General features: G+C 30.7%; 1 long non-coding RNA gene across 10 annotated transcripts; it reads right to left on the bottom strand.

Annotated features, from left to right (window-relative positions):
• Positions 1–506: 506 nt before the first annotated feature.
• LOC149955553 (uncharacterized) lies at positions 507–14,557 on the bottom strand. 10 transcript variants are annotated; one of them, XR_016478122.1, is made up of 6 exons: positions 14,382–14,557; positions 13,992–14,238; positions 13,782–13,856; positions 13,548–13,734; positions 10,760–10,833; positions 507–570 (listed from the first exon to the last, which is right to left on the bottom strand). It is a non-coding gene; the product is annotated as an uncharacterized LOC149955553 (long non-coding RNA). The 10 variants fall into 10 exon arrangements; XR_016478120.1 differs by having other exon boundaries at positions 13,548–13,718; XR_016478123.1 differs by having other exon boundaries at positions 13,548–13,714.
• Between the last annotated feature and the right edge of the window lie 797 nt (positions 14,558–15,354).

The raw sequence follows: 15,354 nt of genomic DNA, 5'->3' as shown, positions 1-15,354 counted from the left end.
GTGTCGGTGGTTTGGTGGTAGAGCACTCACTGAACAAACAGCAAGTCGCGTGTACAAATCGCGGTCGCCGTATTTGTTTTTGTTCGCCAAGGGAACATTTGAAATCCTCTACGATATAATTGAAATCAAACATGAAATCCCGTTATATATTAAGAACCAAAATGTAAAAATATTTTTACTATTAATATACGCGTCCGCTTAAGCTGAAATTCTAATTTTCAAATCTGCTTAAACTGTGTCGGTGGTTCTGTGGTAAAATAATAGCCTGTCAAGCAGGATGGCCCGAGTTCAAAATCCACCCGAAGCTATCACATGCAGATGTTAAGACGTATACTGTGAAGATTTGGATACTACGACGTTTAACGTAACCCTTAGCACTCGGTCCGTCCCAAAATTCCATAAAAAGAAGCTGGAACACGCAAACACTAAACACAACACCAACCCAACCCAAACACACATCGCAACACGAATTTCCATTCAAGCTTTTTAATTACAACAATTTAATTTCCCAAATTCGTGACACTGTTAACTTTGCCCAGGTACTGCGAACGTGTTTCCGCAGCGAATTTTCTAAAATGAAAATAAAATGATTGAAATGTATTTATACCACCCCTGAAACTCAATAAAAATTGCCGTTAGGTGCGTAGGGAAAAAGATAGCGACAATTACCCTAGTGGTAAATTATGTCAATAAATTGGAATTTATCCTATTAAATTAAAACCTTTGCTGCTGCTAGGCACGCACATGTCACGCATCCCTAGTTACGTGAAACGCGTGGGGGAAATCAACGCGAATCCACGCTTAGTACCCCCCCTCCCGCAACCGGTGATTGCACGTCACGGTGGCTGTTGCATTCTAGGAATACGGTACTTAACCACTGCCATGTTAAATGTAAAGAACACTTAATTTAAAATAATAAGCGAAAATAATTTCATGCTTACGGTGCATTTAGGGTTCGTGTACCTTTTAGTTTTATAATTATAATTTCCATTCGCGTTTGTGGGTTAGTGCAACTGAGAAACCAAATCACCATTGATTGCTTTCACTTTTAAATCGTAGTTTAGAAAAGTCACAGTTTTGGTTGGAAACATTCCGAATAAGGACGGGATATGTTAGAAAGCGTGATATCTAAAGGTACTTGGGTCTTTAAGTGATTCGAATCGCCGTCTTCATCACCTAGTCAAAAGTGAGTATTATAGATTTTCTTATATTCTTTTCTTTTCTTCTAAACTCCAACATTGTATTTTCTTCATAACTCGAAATCCTATAATAATAACAAATACGTAGTTTCAACGAACTTTTATAAATACCTGAATCCAGATAGAATTATTATTTAGATTTTCATTACTGATTAATTAATTTATTAAAGTCCCACCATCAAATGTTGTCATTATATTTAACTGGTCTTTATGCTAAACTTACTCAGGTATTAGTAAAATCAACTATGTATCTTATACGTACAAGATATCGAGATTTTTGTGAAATTATATTTATTCATTTTACATGAAGAAAATGTGGAAGCACATTATTATCTTTCAGCTGATCAATCTTTAACGCTAATGTATTCATGATATTGCTTTAGTTTTGGCGACTGTTAGTTATTATTATCAAAAGTTTAAAATATTGGTTCATTAGTATTTTGTTTTGGGAATATTTTATTGGAAGCTTTTCACAAAGTCCCTCCACCAAAGAACGAAACTTGCCCACTAGGTAATCTTGTCAAAGGCTTGGTGAGACGCCGTGTTTTGCTTGTTAATAATAGGTGTCTTATTGATAGACAAATGTTATAAATTAATGCTAATAATAGTATCCTGTGTGAAAATCATTATGGTTTATCTTTTCTTTTGATTGACTTGAATTTTTGTTTTGGTTGCATTTCTGCGAAAGGATTAAAATTTCTTAAAAAACGATGTTTTTACTTAAAGTTACTTTAAAATATAAGAAGTCGAGTAATTCAATAGAACTAAATAAATAATTAGATATTAAGCTTAAATGAGTTAGTGTGTGACATATAGTTTTTCATTTAAAAAATAAACATCGTTCAAATATATGCGGCCGTTGATAGATTTTACCAAATCATACATCCAATTTTGTCCGAAAATTTGGAAGTTTCATCGGTTTTAAAATTCATTACGATTTTTTAAGCGTGATCGATATCTTATCGTGTGTTGAAAAACTTCTCAGAGCATTTAACGAATTCATCAATGCCGAAAAGTACGCTTTGCCACGAACTAAATATAGCTTTGCTAAGCTTGCTGGGAGTGATATTTTCTTGAACAACAGCTCCATCGAGGTAGCGAATTAAAGTATTTATTGATAATAAATACATCGAAATGGTTATTTGAAATTAACCGACAACCATACGGAGTTTTTTCTGTGACCAGAAATTTACAGGAACAAATGGAAATACTGTTTTGTGAAAAGTCTATTATTTCCCCATTTCAAAATAATATAATTTTATTGATTTTTGCCATTCTTAAAATGAAGAAAGTCATACGCCAATTTTTTGCAATAATCTATTGATTCTCTTGGTCACTGTCGGTATGCAACAGTATACGAAATCTTAAAACCATAACTCACGCCCCAATATCAAAATTTGTCAAAAACATTGTGGATTTTTTATTTACTCTTAAAAATTTCTATCGCAGAATGCAAACTCACTAGTTTCATTGTATTTTTCCTTAAAGAAATATTCATCATGGAAATGGGCGAACCTCCATGAGCAAACATTGACGAAAGTCAAACAATCAATTTCAGAACAAGTTTATTTACTGGTGCACTTTTATACTTCAAAAAAGGTGATTTTATCACGCGATGCCCCACTAGTGGCCATTGATTAAATGATTAGTCAGCCTAGAACTCTGAACGCAAATGTCCACAAATAGACAGAAGCCTTAGCCATGGTTTTTGAAGTGAATTCTTAGAATATTTTGTACAAACTGTGACGATAATTGATTCCAAGGGTTTGTACTGAAACATAACAACTTTGTGATAACTATTGCACAGACAATATTGTAAGTTCCGTTTACCCGTTGCTTTAAGCGATTCTCCGCTAACAGGTAACCATGGTTACAGCACGGTTTATAGAATCTACACCGGTTAGAGCGCTTGGGATATGGGAGGGTCCGCTTACTCGCTACTCCCGGGTTTAGAAGTTTGATAACAGGCTAAGGCGCCGAAAGCGTCATCTGGCGAAAACTAGTGATTTAATTTTATTGAATGTTTCGGGCCTCCAACCTTTCATCCAAGCTCCAACTCATGGAAGGTTATCTGAATTTCATATTTAACTAAGGTAAATATATTGTTTATACTCATTCTTTATTTTTCATATTATGTAATCCTAAAACACCTTATAATTTTCAAAATTGTATTTTGGAACGTGTTTTAAGCTTCCTGTTTAAGGGGTCTGCGCGATTTCCTATGGCTAAAATTAATACAGCCAAGCGCAGGAGAATCAATAGTCGGGTCGCTAAAAAATTTTAAGACTTTATTTTAAGCGATTTTCATGCCCAAGATTCAGTATTGTGGATGCCTAGCGGGATTATTCTTACTGTCAACTTCAGCGAGAAACGTATTAGAATCCCGTTATTTAACTGTAGATAAGAAGCTTCGTACTGTTAAGAGTTAGTGTACCATTTTTGACATGGAAGGCCAACTGATCAGCTCGTAGCCAGTTTCCCGGAAAAATTCAAAAATAAAATTTTGTCCGTCTTCGAGTTAACGTTGATTTTCGCACTTTACTCAAGAAATAATAAACCATTTCGTATGGGAACTTTATTTAAATCTCATTATTTATACGTAATTAACTATTTTTTAAGTAACAAATATCATTTTCGTAATTCATTTAATTGCAATTTAATAGTAGTTAACATTTAACCGTTAAGCCTTTGCTTCGTAGGGAAAATTAGCCTGTAGAACCCAAGCATATATTCTAGGTTAAAACTAACGTATTTAGTAGTACCAGAAATAATTTTGTGGAAAGTGAAATTTAGTTTGAAGTTAATTTTGTTTTATCTCTTACATATTTTTTTTACCCAGCTAATTTTTTCAGAGTTACAAAAAAATAATCATTGAATTTTGATTAAGGTGTATCCATTTAGCATTGTGAAAATAATTTTGAGAATTTTAATTACATTAATGAAGTATGGTAAATATTTGAATACTTTTTCATCACAATAAACGTTTTGGGCATTCAAACTTAATCCTCTATGTAAAGGTGTCTTAATTATTCACAAGCTTAAAGATAAATTATTGTTATTTGAGGATCAGTAGTGTACGAGCCATACCGTTGTAAGATAGTGCAGCCAGAACAGGACTGGAGCCCCCCATTCAAGTACTGTTGATAAATGTGCTTACGTACACTAAGCGCGTTAGAATTTTTTTTAGATTTTTAATATAATATATATTCATATTAATTGCCTTTGTGGCTATTTTCATTTACAATGTCTGTGTACCCCATTCTATTATAATATAAATTACACATATATGGTTGGTTTTTTATTTGTAAGCTCGGCAGAGTTGGAAAACTCTTGATACATGATTGAGATAAAAGTAAACGATTAGAAGCTCTTCACAAATCATGCTATGCTACCCATAAACACTATCTCATCAAAGGTCTGTTTTGATTGAAAGTTTTACTAAAATTAGCATATTTCACTTGCTTACTAGAACCAGTTATACACCTATTATCTTGTTATCTAAGTCTTAATGGCAAATTAAACCTCAATTTGACATAACCAATTATCATCTTTATTTCCCAATGTTAAGTTACATATTTAAAATAATATTCAATATATTAAATTACCTTCAATAATATTAAAATGTCTGTACAAAATATTTTTAAAAATAAAACCCATTTATTTTCTAACATATGGATTTTATTTTCAATTATAAATTTTAGTCAAAATATGCCCTGTGATGCAGAGCAAAGGGACAGCTATTAAATAAAAAATGCTTTTATCAAAGCAGTTGGAAGGTTGATTTAAGGGGTAGTTCGGATCTATGAAGGCACAGATATTTGAAATGTTTTAGATTAAAGAGTTATTTTTTGGAATTATTTTAAAAAGCAAAATAAATTTCTAAAATAATTTCCATAAATTTTCCCTCACCTTTTATATATTTTAAAACCATTTCCTTAAATTTGAGCCTTGAAACTGTAACAGTAAACTGAGAAAATTTTAAATTGTAAAGGATCACGTGTAAAATTACAGCATTTAAATTGCTGAAACTCATTATAGAAACTAAACTAGTAAAGAAGTCGTCAATAAAAGAGATTTACAATCAATTTAATCAAGAAAGTTATTAAAGTTAACATGCCGTACATTGTAAACCCAAAGTTACGAGGAATGACTTATTTCAATTTGACTAAGTCTTTCTTGAAAGTCCCTTTAACAATTCAAACAGGCTACTGCAGTGTAACTACACACATTTCATCAGGCCTTTCTAGAAAGAAATGTGGTAATTTTAATGTAACTCTATTGTCAGTTTTTTTAACTACTACTTGACTTGGATCTTCAGTTTTTCATGATGTATGCCAAATTTAAATACTGTTGCATAGTTCTACTTTAAACCAGAAGTTTAAAATAATAAGTGCAGACTTGGATAGATAGAATTTAGTACATGTCTGTTTTATAAATTCATTATGAGAATTAGCTTACATAGAAAGTTGCAAACTCCTTTAACCGTTTAATTTCTTATGTATTTAAACAAAATTTTTATTTAACATATAAAACAGCATATTAATTAAGGTTATAATATTTTGTCGTTTAGTTGGAAACACAAAACTGCAGAATCCAGTTACGACAGCATAGCAGACGTCTATACAGGGCTTCCACATTTGATATCTAAAATTTTTCTCTTGCGATAATTTCATTTTCGCGTTTTTGACCTAGTAATTCCCATTTTTTATCCCTCGCTCTTAATACTAATTTATATAGATATTCTTAAAATTATTAAAAATTTAAGGTTTTATTTATTACAAAATTACTTACATTTTAATAATTTTGCAAAAACATATCCTCAAAAGTTGCTTTGGATATTTAGATTGTGACTTGCATTACTTTTATAATGACCCTTTATTAAATTTCCATCGCTTTTCCCGTTTTCCCTTTTAAATTGCATTATTCCCTTTTAAATTGCATTATTCCCTTTCAGCGTTTTTAAAGGTTGAAAAATTCTGGAAAAAGGAAAAATTCCCAGAATGTAGAAGCAATGCGTCTATAGCATTGAAAATCAATGCCAGAAATAAGCGATTCAAAAATATGGTGCCTTATCAAGCAAAATAACTCACCTCGTAGTATGTATTTTATATCCATGGCGGCCGATTTTAAAATTCATTTTAAATATTTCCATTAGAATATACATAATTCTGAACTAAACACGCGTACTCCTTTAAAATTTAAAATTTTCTCAGTTTACTGTTACAGTTTCAAGGCTCAAATTTAAGGAAATGGTTTTAAAATATATAAAAGGTGAGGGGAAATTTATGGAAATTATTTTAGAAATATATTTTGCTTTTTAAAATAATTCCAAAAAATAACTCTTCAATCTAAAACATTTCAAATATCTGTGCCTTCATAGATCCGAACTACCCCTTAAATCAACCTTCCAACTGCTTTGATAAAAGCATTTTTTACTTATTATTATTAGGTCTTAGCGTAGATAGACACGTGGATTTTTTCTCTATAATCTTGGTTTTAAATAAAAATTTTAAAATATATAAATTAAATAAAACACAGGTGAAGCTTTTGTTGTATTTATATTTCAAATTAATTTTCAACAAATAGTATATAAAGTACATAAGTACTCTTTATAACATACATGTGGCGCTGCCGCATGGATAGCTATGTCTGGAACAGGGTTGGCCGGCAGTAGAAAAAAAGGGGACCTAATCGCTAGCATGTACGAAGGTACAGGTAGCTCCAACCTGTGTAGATTCTAAAAACCGTGGTTACAATGTAATTTGTTTTAATCCAACTAAAAGAAACGCTCCGCTATCTGCATTGGAATTTTTAAGATACCCTCAACAAAATCTGAAGAAATTATCAGAAAGTGAGAATATTTGTCATCTTTTTCGATGAAATAAGTAAGTAGATCTTTAGCATTTGTAAGTTTAGGAACTGACAAAAGATTGGTAGGTTTTAAAAAGCATCGAATAAATTCTTGTTTTGAAACTAAACATTGTTTAATAATAACGATTGATCCAAATATTGATTTTCAAATATATAATGTCCTGACCTCCTTTTAAGTAGACGAAAACCACAATTCAGTAGACAGTTCGTCTAACTTGGACGTTAACGCATAAAAAATGAATCGATTCTCCAGTAGTTTAATTACTCTGCATTTCACATTCTCTTACACTGCTTCTCAAAATAGCTTTCGAAATAAAATTTAAACTGTTGCAACGTGTTATTGAGAATAGCTTAATAAGTTAGTAATAACAAACTCCAAACGCAAGTATTTGGTTGTAAGGTACAATCTAATGTACAAAAATTAACTCTTAGAGATAGTGAAAGCGTATTTCTTAAATGCAACTAAGCTTTTACTCAATATTCTATTTTAATTGAAGCCAGTCATAACGTTGAAGGTTAACACTTTCCTCAACTGCGTATATTTCCGGGTTTTTCCCCGATTAGTAAATTATTAATCGTTAAAATCCAACTCAAATACTTTCTTAATTTTTTTTATCAACCTTGAATTTTTGACATTTAACTTGTTATTCCTTTGGAAATTGCACATTAACTGCTTGTTTTATATTTGAAATATTAATTTGTGTTCATTCAAAGAAAAATATTCTACTTATGCAAAACAGAAAATTCGCAGTCACGGTCACCGTTTTGGGAGCTTAAATTTATCTTCAAGTGTAAATGATCTTTTTCATTTGGTCCCCCGCAAACTTAAAATAAAATGTTTCATGACACCTTTAAGTTGACATTTCTTTACCACAAATACGACACCCTCTAAATACTTAAAATAAACCTTTCGTGTCTTTAAAATTCACCTTTTGTGTCTTTAAAATATCCACTTTCTGTCTTTAAAATATCCACCCTGTGCCTTTAAAATGCACCCTCTGTGTTTTGAAAATTCCCCTTTTGTGTCTTTCAAATTATCGTTTTGTGTCTTTAAAATTCACCCTTTGTGTCTTTAAATGCACCTTTTGTGGCTTTAAAATTCACCTTTTGTGTCTTTAAAATATTCCTTTGTGTCTTTAAAACGCAACCTCTGTCTTTAAAATTCAACTTTTGTGTCTTTCAAATTATCCTTTGGTGTCTTTAAAATTCACCTTTTGTGTTTTTAAAATATTCCTTTGTCTTTAAAATTCATCATTTGTGCATTTTAAATGCACCTTTTGTGTCATTAAAATGCACATTTTGTTTCTTTAAATTGCACCTTTTGTGTCTTTAAAATTATCCTATTGTGTCTTTAAAATGTACCCTCTGTGTCTTTAAAATGTACCCTCTGTCTTTAAAATGTACACTTTTCAGATTGGAACTAAGCCGGTATAAAATAACGGGTCACTAAAGTTGGTTCCCCAGTATCACGAAAATCATTGAAAACACTACAAACTAATAGCAACGACTTTGCACTACCTTGCACCACCAAAATAAAAGCTTGCACCGCTTTAGTTACAATGTTACTTCGAAAACCAACTGGGGGCTAACTTAATTGCCAGCCCCCGATCGCCAAATAAATCAGCGTGTCTATGCGCACCAACCTAACTTTCCCATATTTGCTTCTGATCACACAAGCAATGTTTATACAGTATACCAAAACTTTTTCTAAGTCAAGAACAATAGTGAATAATTATCGTGGTCCCATTTTCATGTTTGCTTGTAGAGGGTAAAAATTAAGAAAGTCAGTTTCCAGTGAGAGAAAGCATGAATTTAATTTGGTTAAAAAATTCCATTCTCATCAGTTTATTCAAATTATTTAAAAAAAATCATCATGCAAATGGTTTATAAAATAGGTAAATTTTATTTTGAAAGAGTGGAAAAACTTTGGTCTTCTTAGACAGAATAACAGATAACTCATCGCGGCTATTCTTCACTAAAATAACCTCTTATGTTACTTTGGCGGCACTAATTTTTCACCTGACTGGGCTATTTTATCCCGTTTAAATTTAGCTTCAGATCCAAATTTCAAAACTTTATTGGTTTTGGAACAATTATATAAATTCAGTCTCACTTATTTTATATTTTATGTTTTCGGTGTATAAGATCAGAAAGTTTAAATATATTCCTCGAACTAAATAGCTTTTGGGAACAATTAAAAATTATAAAAAATCAATATATATATATATATATATATATATATATATATATATATATTCGCATCGAAAAGAAATAAAAGGTGGCGCGTCGGTCGCTCCAAGATGGCGCGATCTAAAGGAAACAAATCAGACGACATAATAGTGTAGATTCAAGATTTCGTACGTTTAGGTTTATTTCGTTCGTAACAATCTAATATTAAATCAAATTAAGGTCGTTTTAAGAGACCTTTCATCTTAAAAATTGTTACCAACGGTACCATGATGGAAGATATGCGGTTTCATCGTTTTCATTCAAAGCTACCAAAATTAGCTAAGGCTTTGGAAGTTTCATTGAAAATGGGAAAGACACATAGTAAAACAATAGTTGTTTGATTTTCGCATTTTAGAAAGGAAAATTACAAAGCTATTCCTGAAGCCTATAAAAGTAAGACAATGTTACGCTGGAGTATTTAATAAAAATCTAGTAGTGTTTTAATCTTGAAATTATCAAGCAGTATCCACATTGTTTAAGACCTTTGAAATCCTTCCAAGAACCTGCCTTTTCGTATGCATGACAGAAAATAAACCAAAGCATCATAAAACAGAAAAGGTAGATGCAATGAGTGGTTAAATAGATACTTATGTCATTCGTTCTTTGAAAAAGGAATTACAGTAAAGAACATAAATGTAAAGTAACTGCTAGCTGCGGCATATTGAAACCACAAACTGTTGCGTGTTTGACTGGAATTCTGTTAATGGAACTTTTTAATGAAATAGTTAGAGAAGAACTTCCAACTGAAGATTTGTCTACCTGGAGAGTCTTAAAACGAACTACATGTAGTCCACTTTTCATTAAAAATGGCTTAAAGGCAAAAAACTAAGACGAGGGCACAATTTTCTCGAGAAAACGCTTTGCTTACATAAAACGTTGCTAGTGCTAGGGTCAATGTTGAGCGTATAATTTAATGATTGAAAAAAATCAACATTTTTCATAAAAGCTTACCCGGGGATATATTACCATGTACTAATAAAATGTTCACTGTTACGAGTGCTGAAGTAAATTTGTCAACATCTATTTTGGCAGATAATAAATTATATTTGACTTAATGTAGTTTTTTAAAAAATATTTAAAATAAACATATCGTAATTTAAGCAAAAGCTTATGAAGAAACTCTTTGTAAATTTTCAATTAAATTATTAAGCAGTCATTGCTTTTCTTGGAATAAACGACTAGATGCCCTACGGAGAGGCCTAAAATTGCAAGGTTTAGTTCCAAAGTTACTTGATGTTGGATCTTCGGAAAATGAAGTACTTAATCCTCGATTTTGTAACCTTTCAGTTGGTCAAATACTCCAGTGAAATTACATCAGAACTACATAATTTTTCCTTTTCTTGTTGAATACAATTCACTTTGTTTCACTATTAATTTCGATAATGGTAATCTGATTTCAACTGTATTTTTATAAAACAAAAACACTCATAAAATCATGTGGGCAATAGGTCAAGACTTACTTCATAAATTCCTTTTAAAAAATATTCACCGTCCGTATTGAGTCGTACCACTTTCTTCCATGCTGATGATTTTACTAGAAAAAGTATTTATTAATATCATTAATTGATTGAACAATGATATTAATTAAGAAAACTCCATGTTTATATTTAACTGTCCTTATCTGACCAAACTAACAACGCCATCTAATGAACTCGGAGTTTCCTCACGAAACTTGCTTATATGTTAACTTCTTAAAGTTTGATGAAAGCGTCGTAGTGAAAACGTAAGCAAATAAAGCCCTGTTATTTATATATTAAGGGTTGAAAAAGATAAATTTAAGTAATAAAGGACTTTCGGGTGACCCGGTTGAGTTGGAACTTAGCTAAGCCTCATAATGAGCTTTTTCGTCAGTTTTTGACCAGAATAAAATGCTTGCTATCTAAATAATCTTTTATTTAAACATTTCGTAAAGTTAAAGTGGAAATCAATTCACCTATAATCTCTGTTAAAGATATGATTGCGCTAGCGTTTGTGAAAATAATTAAGATTCCACGATAGTGGAATCTTTATAAGGGGCCAACATGCTTCTCCATAGACTTTGAAAGCACTATTAATGCTATCAAAAACGTAAGCTATTTTTTCCACTTTTAATATTTTAAGCGATTTTCATCCCCAAGATTCAGTATTAGGAAGCCTAGTGATAGCTTAACGAGTTTGTTATTACTGTCAACTTAAAATATAAAACACTTCATAATCGCAAAAAAATTACATGGTTTACTGGAAAGTAGGTAAAAGCCTACATATGCCTTAGCTTTATTAAAACATTTTTGACATGACGGCTTTACTTATCGGCTTAGAAGTTCATGAGCAACCCTGTTCCAAAATTTGAAAATAAAAGTTTTAATCAGTGCCGCCTTAAAAGTTTTAAATCTTTTCAGTGTTAATAAATGTATTGTTTGTAAATAAATTTTTAATAATTATTAAAAAAAAATAACAATAATCTTGTTTAAAATATTTGTAATCAACATTTAAAAACTTAAGCCTTTGCACCCCTGTACATATACGGTAATAGCTTAATTATACAATTTTCTTATATAATCTTTAATCATTCTGGATCGATTAGTTTTTACATATTTAATGAAAGCTATCACATAGTAATATTACTAAACATTTTTATTAAAGTTAATGGTTTATTTGGTTGAGCTGCTTTTAATAATGTGTACATTGTTTATTAAAATATTACAATAACCATAATCTTTTGAAATTAATTTTATTTCACTTTTAAAAATTTATGCCTACACACGCATGAATGTAACACGGTAAGAGTTGCAGTTTCAAAAATTCCCAGCAAATTAATTTAGTAGTATCAATTATTATTATTATTTTATTCATTGTTAACTATTGTCAATGATAAAGAGCTTTACCGTTAAATAAAATTTTTAAATTGGCGCCTCAAAGATAAAAATTAGTATGACATCTCTCGTGGGCTATGGGGAAAGATAATCATTAGAGATGTGGGTTTAAAAAATAATTTGCGGACCTGCTTGTATCTTGGATAAATTATTTTAACAAGCTTTTTGTCGCATCATGGTTATCAAATTTTACAAGCTTTCTGTCGCATCATTGTTATCGAAATAAATTATTGTACATAAATGGTAATTATTAGATAAGCGTTCTTACAAGGGTATTCATTCTCTATTTTTAATCAATATTACATTACAAAACTGATCTTTAAAAACGTTTTCCCTTGTTCAGTTTTCATATTACATAATCACATTGGGTTCAAATACCAATGTACTATAAATACAAAATGTAAAGGTCAAAATATTGTCCAGTTTATAAAAAAACCCTATCCAAATAGCTTTCAATTTCAATATTAATAACCTTATGCAAAAATAACCAATTACATTCCGAGGATTCAATCTGTGAAATTCTACAATTGGCGTTTCCAGATGATCTAACGCTGGGTCACTTTTAAAGGGGATGTAAAATAAAACGTTTCGCACAATAAAATCTTCCACTGGGAAATCAAGAGCAGTTTTCTCTGAGATTTGTGTCTTTCACTGGTACTCACGCTCTCGCAGCTGCTTCAAGATCATCAACGAATTAACAGATTCCAATAACTTTTTTAACTAGTTGTCTGACAAAATTAGCGTATTTAACATGCTCACTAGAGCCAGTTAAACACCTATAGCTTTTTATCTAAACCCTTATGTACAATTAAAAGTCAATTTGACATAAAAATTATTCGTTAAGTTGAGTATAATATATTTAAAACTATTTTAAATACCGTTAATTACTTTCAATAATATAGCACAATATCTTACAGCAAAGTACTGATCTGTTCTATTAAAAATTAAAACTTTTTATTATCCAACTTATGGCTTTCTTTTACAAATATAAATTTTTTACAAAATATGCCCTGTAAGGCAGAGAAAAGGGACAGCTATTAAATAAAAAATGCTTTTATCAAAGTAGTTGAAAGGTTGAATTGTGGGGGAGTAGTTGAGAACTATGAAGGTGCAGATATTGAAAATGTTTTAGGTTTGGAATTTTTAAAAGCGAAATATATTTCTAAAATAATTTCCCTCGATTATCCTCACCTTTTATATATTTTAAAACCCTTCCCTTAAATTTGAGCATTGAAACTGTAACAGTAAACTGATACAATTATAAATTATAAATCATAACGTGTAAAATGACAGCATTTAACTTCTATATATACATATATAACAGAAACTTAACTAGAATAAAGTCATAAATTAAAGAGATTTGCAATAAATTTAATCGAGACTGTGTTCAAGTTACCAGATAAAATTTGGATGTAACTGCAGCTTCTATTTTCACGATCAACAGATGACATTCTCTTTTTATAGAGAGAGCCTGCAAGTGCAAAGAGAGCTGTGTCTCCCTTTTGCTTAGAAAAGATAAGTCATGGTACGTTTTTCTTCCAATAACAATAAATTCTAATAGGCCTTTCTAGGAAGAAACATGGCTGTTTAAATGTAACTATTAAGTCACTTTTTTACTACCCGCGCTTACTCGACTTGTGTGGAGCTTCAGATTTTCATTAGGCATGCCAAAACTGTATAAAGCTCCGTGTTGTTATGGGTAATTCTACCATGGATTAATAAGGTTAATTAAATCATGATTCTACTTTAAACGAAATTTTAAAAAATCGGACTATGCTAGATAAAATTTAGTATATGACTTATATAACATCAATTAAATTCATCAATATAATTAGCTTACATAGAACGTTGTCAACTCCTTTAACCGTTTCATTTCTTTTATACTCATACAATATTTTTAATTTAACATCTAAAACAGCAAATTAATTAGGTTATAACTCATTATGAGTACTAATTTGCAAAATAAATCTGCATGATCTAGTTACAACAACGTAGCAGACGTCTATCGGATTGAAAAGCAATGCCAGAAGCCCAGAAATAAGGTTTTCATTTGAGAAATATGGTGCTCCGTGTTGTTATGGGTAATTCTACCATGGATTAATAAGGTTAATTAAATCATGATTCTACTTAAAACGAAATTTTAAAAAATCGGACTATGCTAGATAAAATTTAGTATATGACTTATAATATAATATAACATCAATTAAATTCATCAATATAATTAGCTTACATAGAACGTTGTCAACTCCTTTAACCGTTTCATTTCTTTTATACTCATACAATATTTTTAATTCAACATCTTAAACAGCAAATTAATTAGGTTATAACGCATTATGAGTACTAATTTGCAAAATAAATCTGCATGATCTAGTTACAACAACGTAGCAGACGTCTATCGGATTGAAAAGCAACGCCAGAAGCCCAGAAATAAGGTTTTCATTTGAGAAATATGGTGCTCCGTGTTGTTATGGGTAATTCTACCATGGATTAATAAGGTTAATTAAATCATGATTCTACTTAAAACGAAATTTTAAAAAATCGGACTATGCTAGATAAAATTTAGTATATGACTTATAATATAATATAACATCAATTAAATTCATCAATATAATTAGCTTACATAGAACGTTGTCAACTCCTTTAACCGTTTCATTTCTTTTATACTCATACAATATTTTTAATTCAACATCTTAAACAGCAAATTAATTAGGTTATAACGCATTATGAGTACTAATTTGCAAAATAAATCTGCATGATCTAGTTACAACAACGTAGCAGACGTCTATCGGATTGAAAAGCAACGCCAGAAGCCCAGAAATAAGGTTTTCATTTGAGAAATATGGTGACGTATCAGGCAATGTAGCTTACCTCGTATTTTGGTCTTTTTCTTTCTAGATTTGGATCATTTAGCCTTGATTTAAAAATTGGTTTAAATATTTTGATTAGCATAGAAAAAAAAACTAAACACGCGTACTCCTTTACAATTTAAAATTTTCTTAGTTTTCTGTTAGAGTTTCAAGGCTCAAATTTAAGGGAAAGGTTTTGAAATATATAAAAGGTGAGGAAAATCGATGGAAATTATTTTAGAAATTATTTCGCTTTCCCAAATTCCAAAAACCAAACTCTTTAAACCTAAAACATTTTCAATATCTGAACCTTTATAGATCACAACTACTCCCCCTTAATTCAACCTTTCAACTGTT

Source organism: Leiobunum rupestre, chromosome 2 (genome assembly GCF_980474605.1).
Source record: "Leiobunum rupestre chromosome 2, qqLeiRupe1.1.hap1, whole genome shotgun sequence".
Taxonomy (NCBI): Eukaryota; Metazoa; Arthropoda; class Arachnida; order Opiliones; family Sclerosomatidae; genus Leiobunum; species Leiobunum rupestre.
Note: the sequence above shows the minus strand (reverse complement) of the source record. Positions and strands in the feature narration are given on the sequence as shown.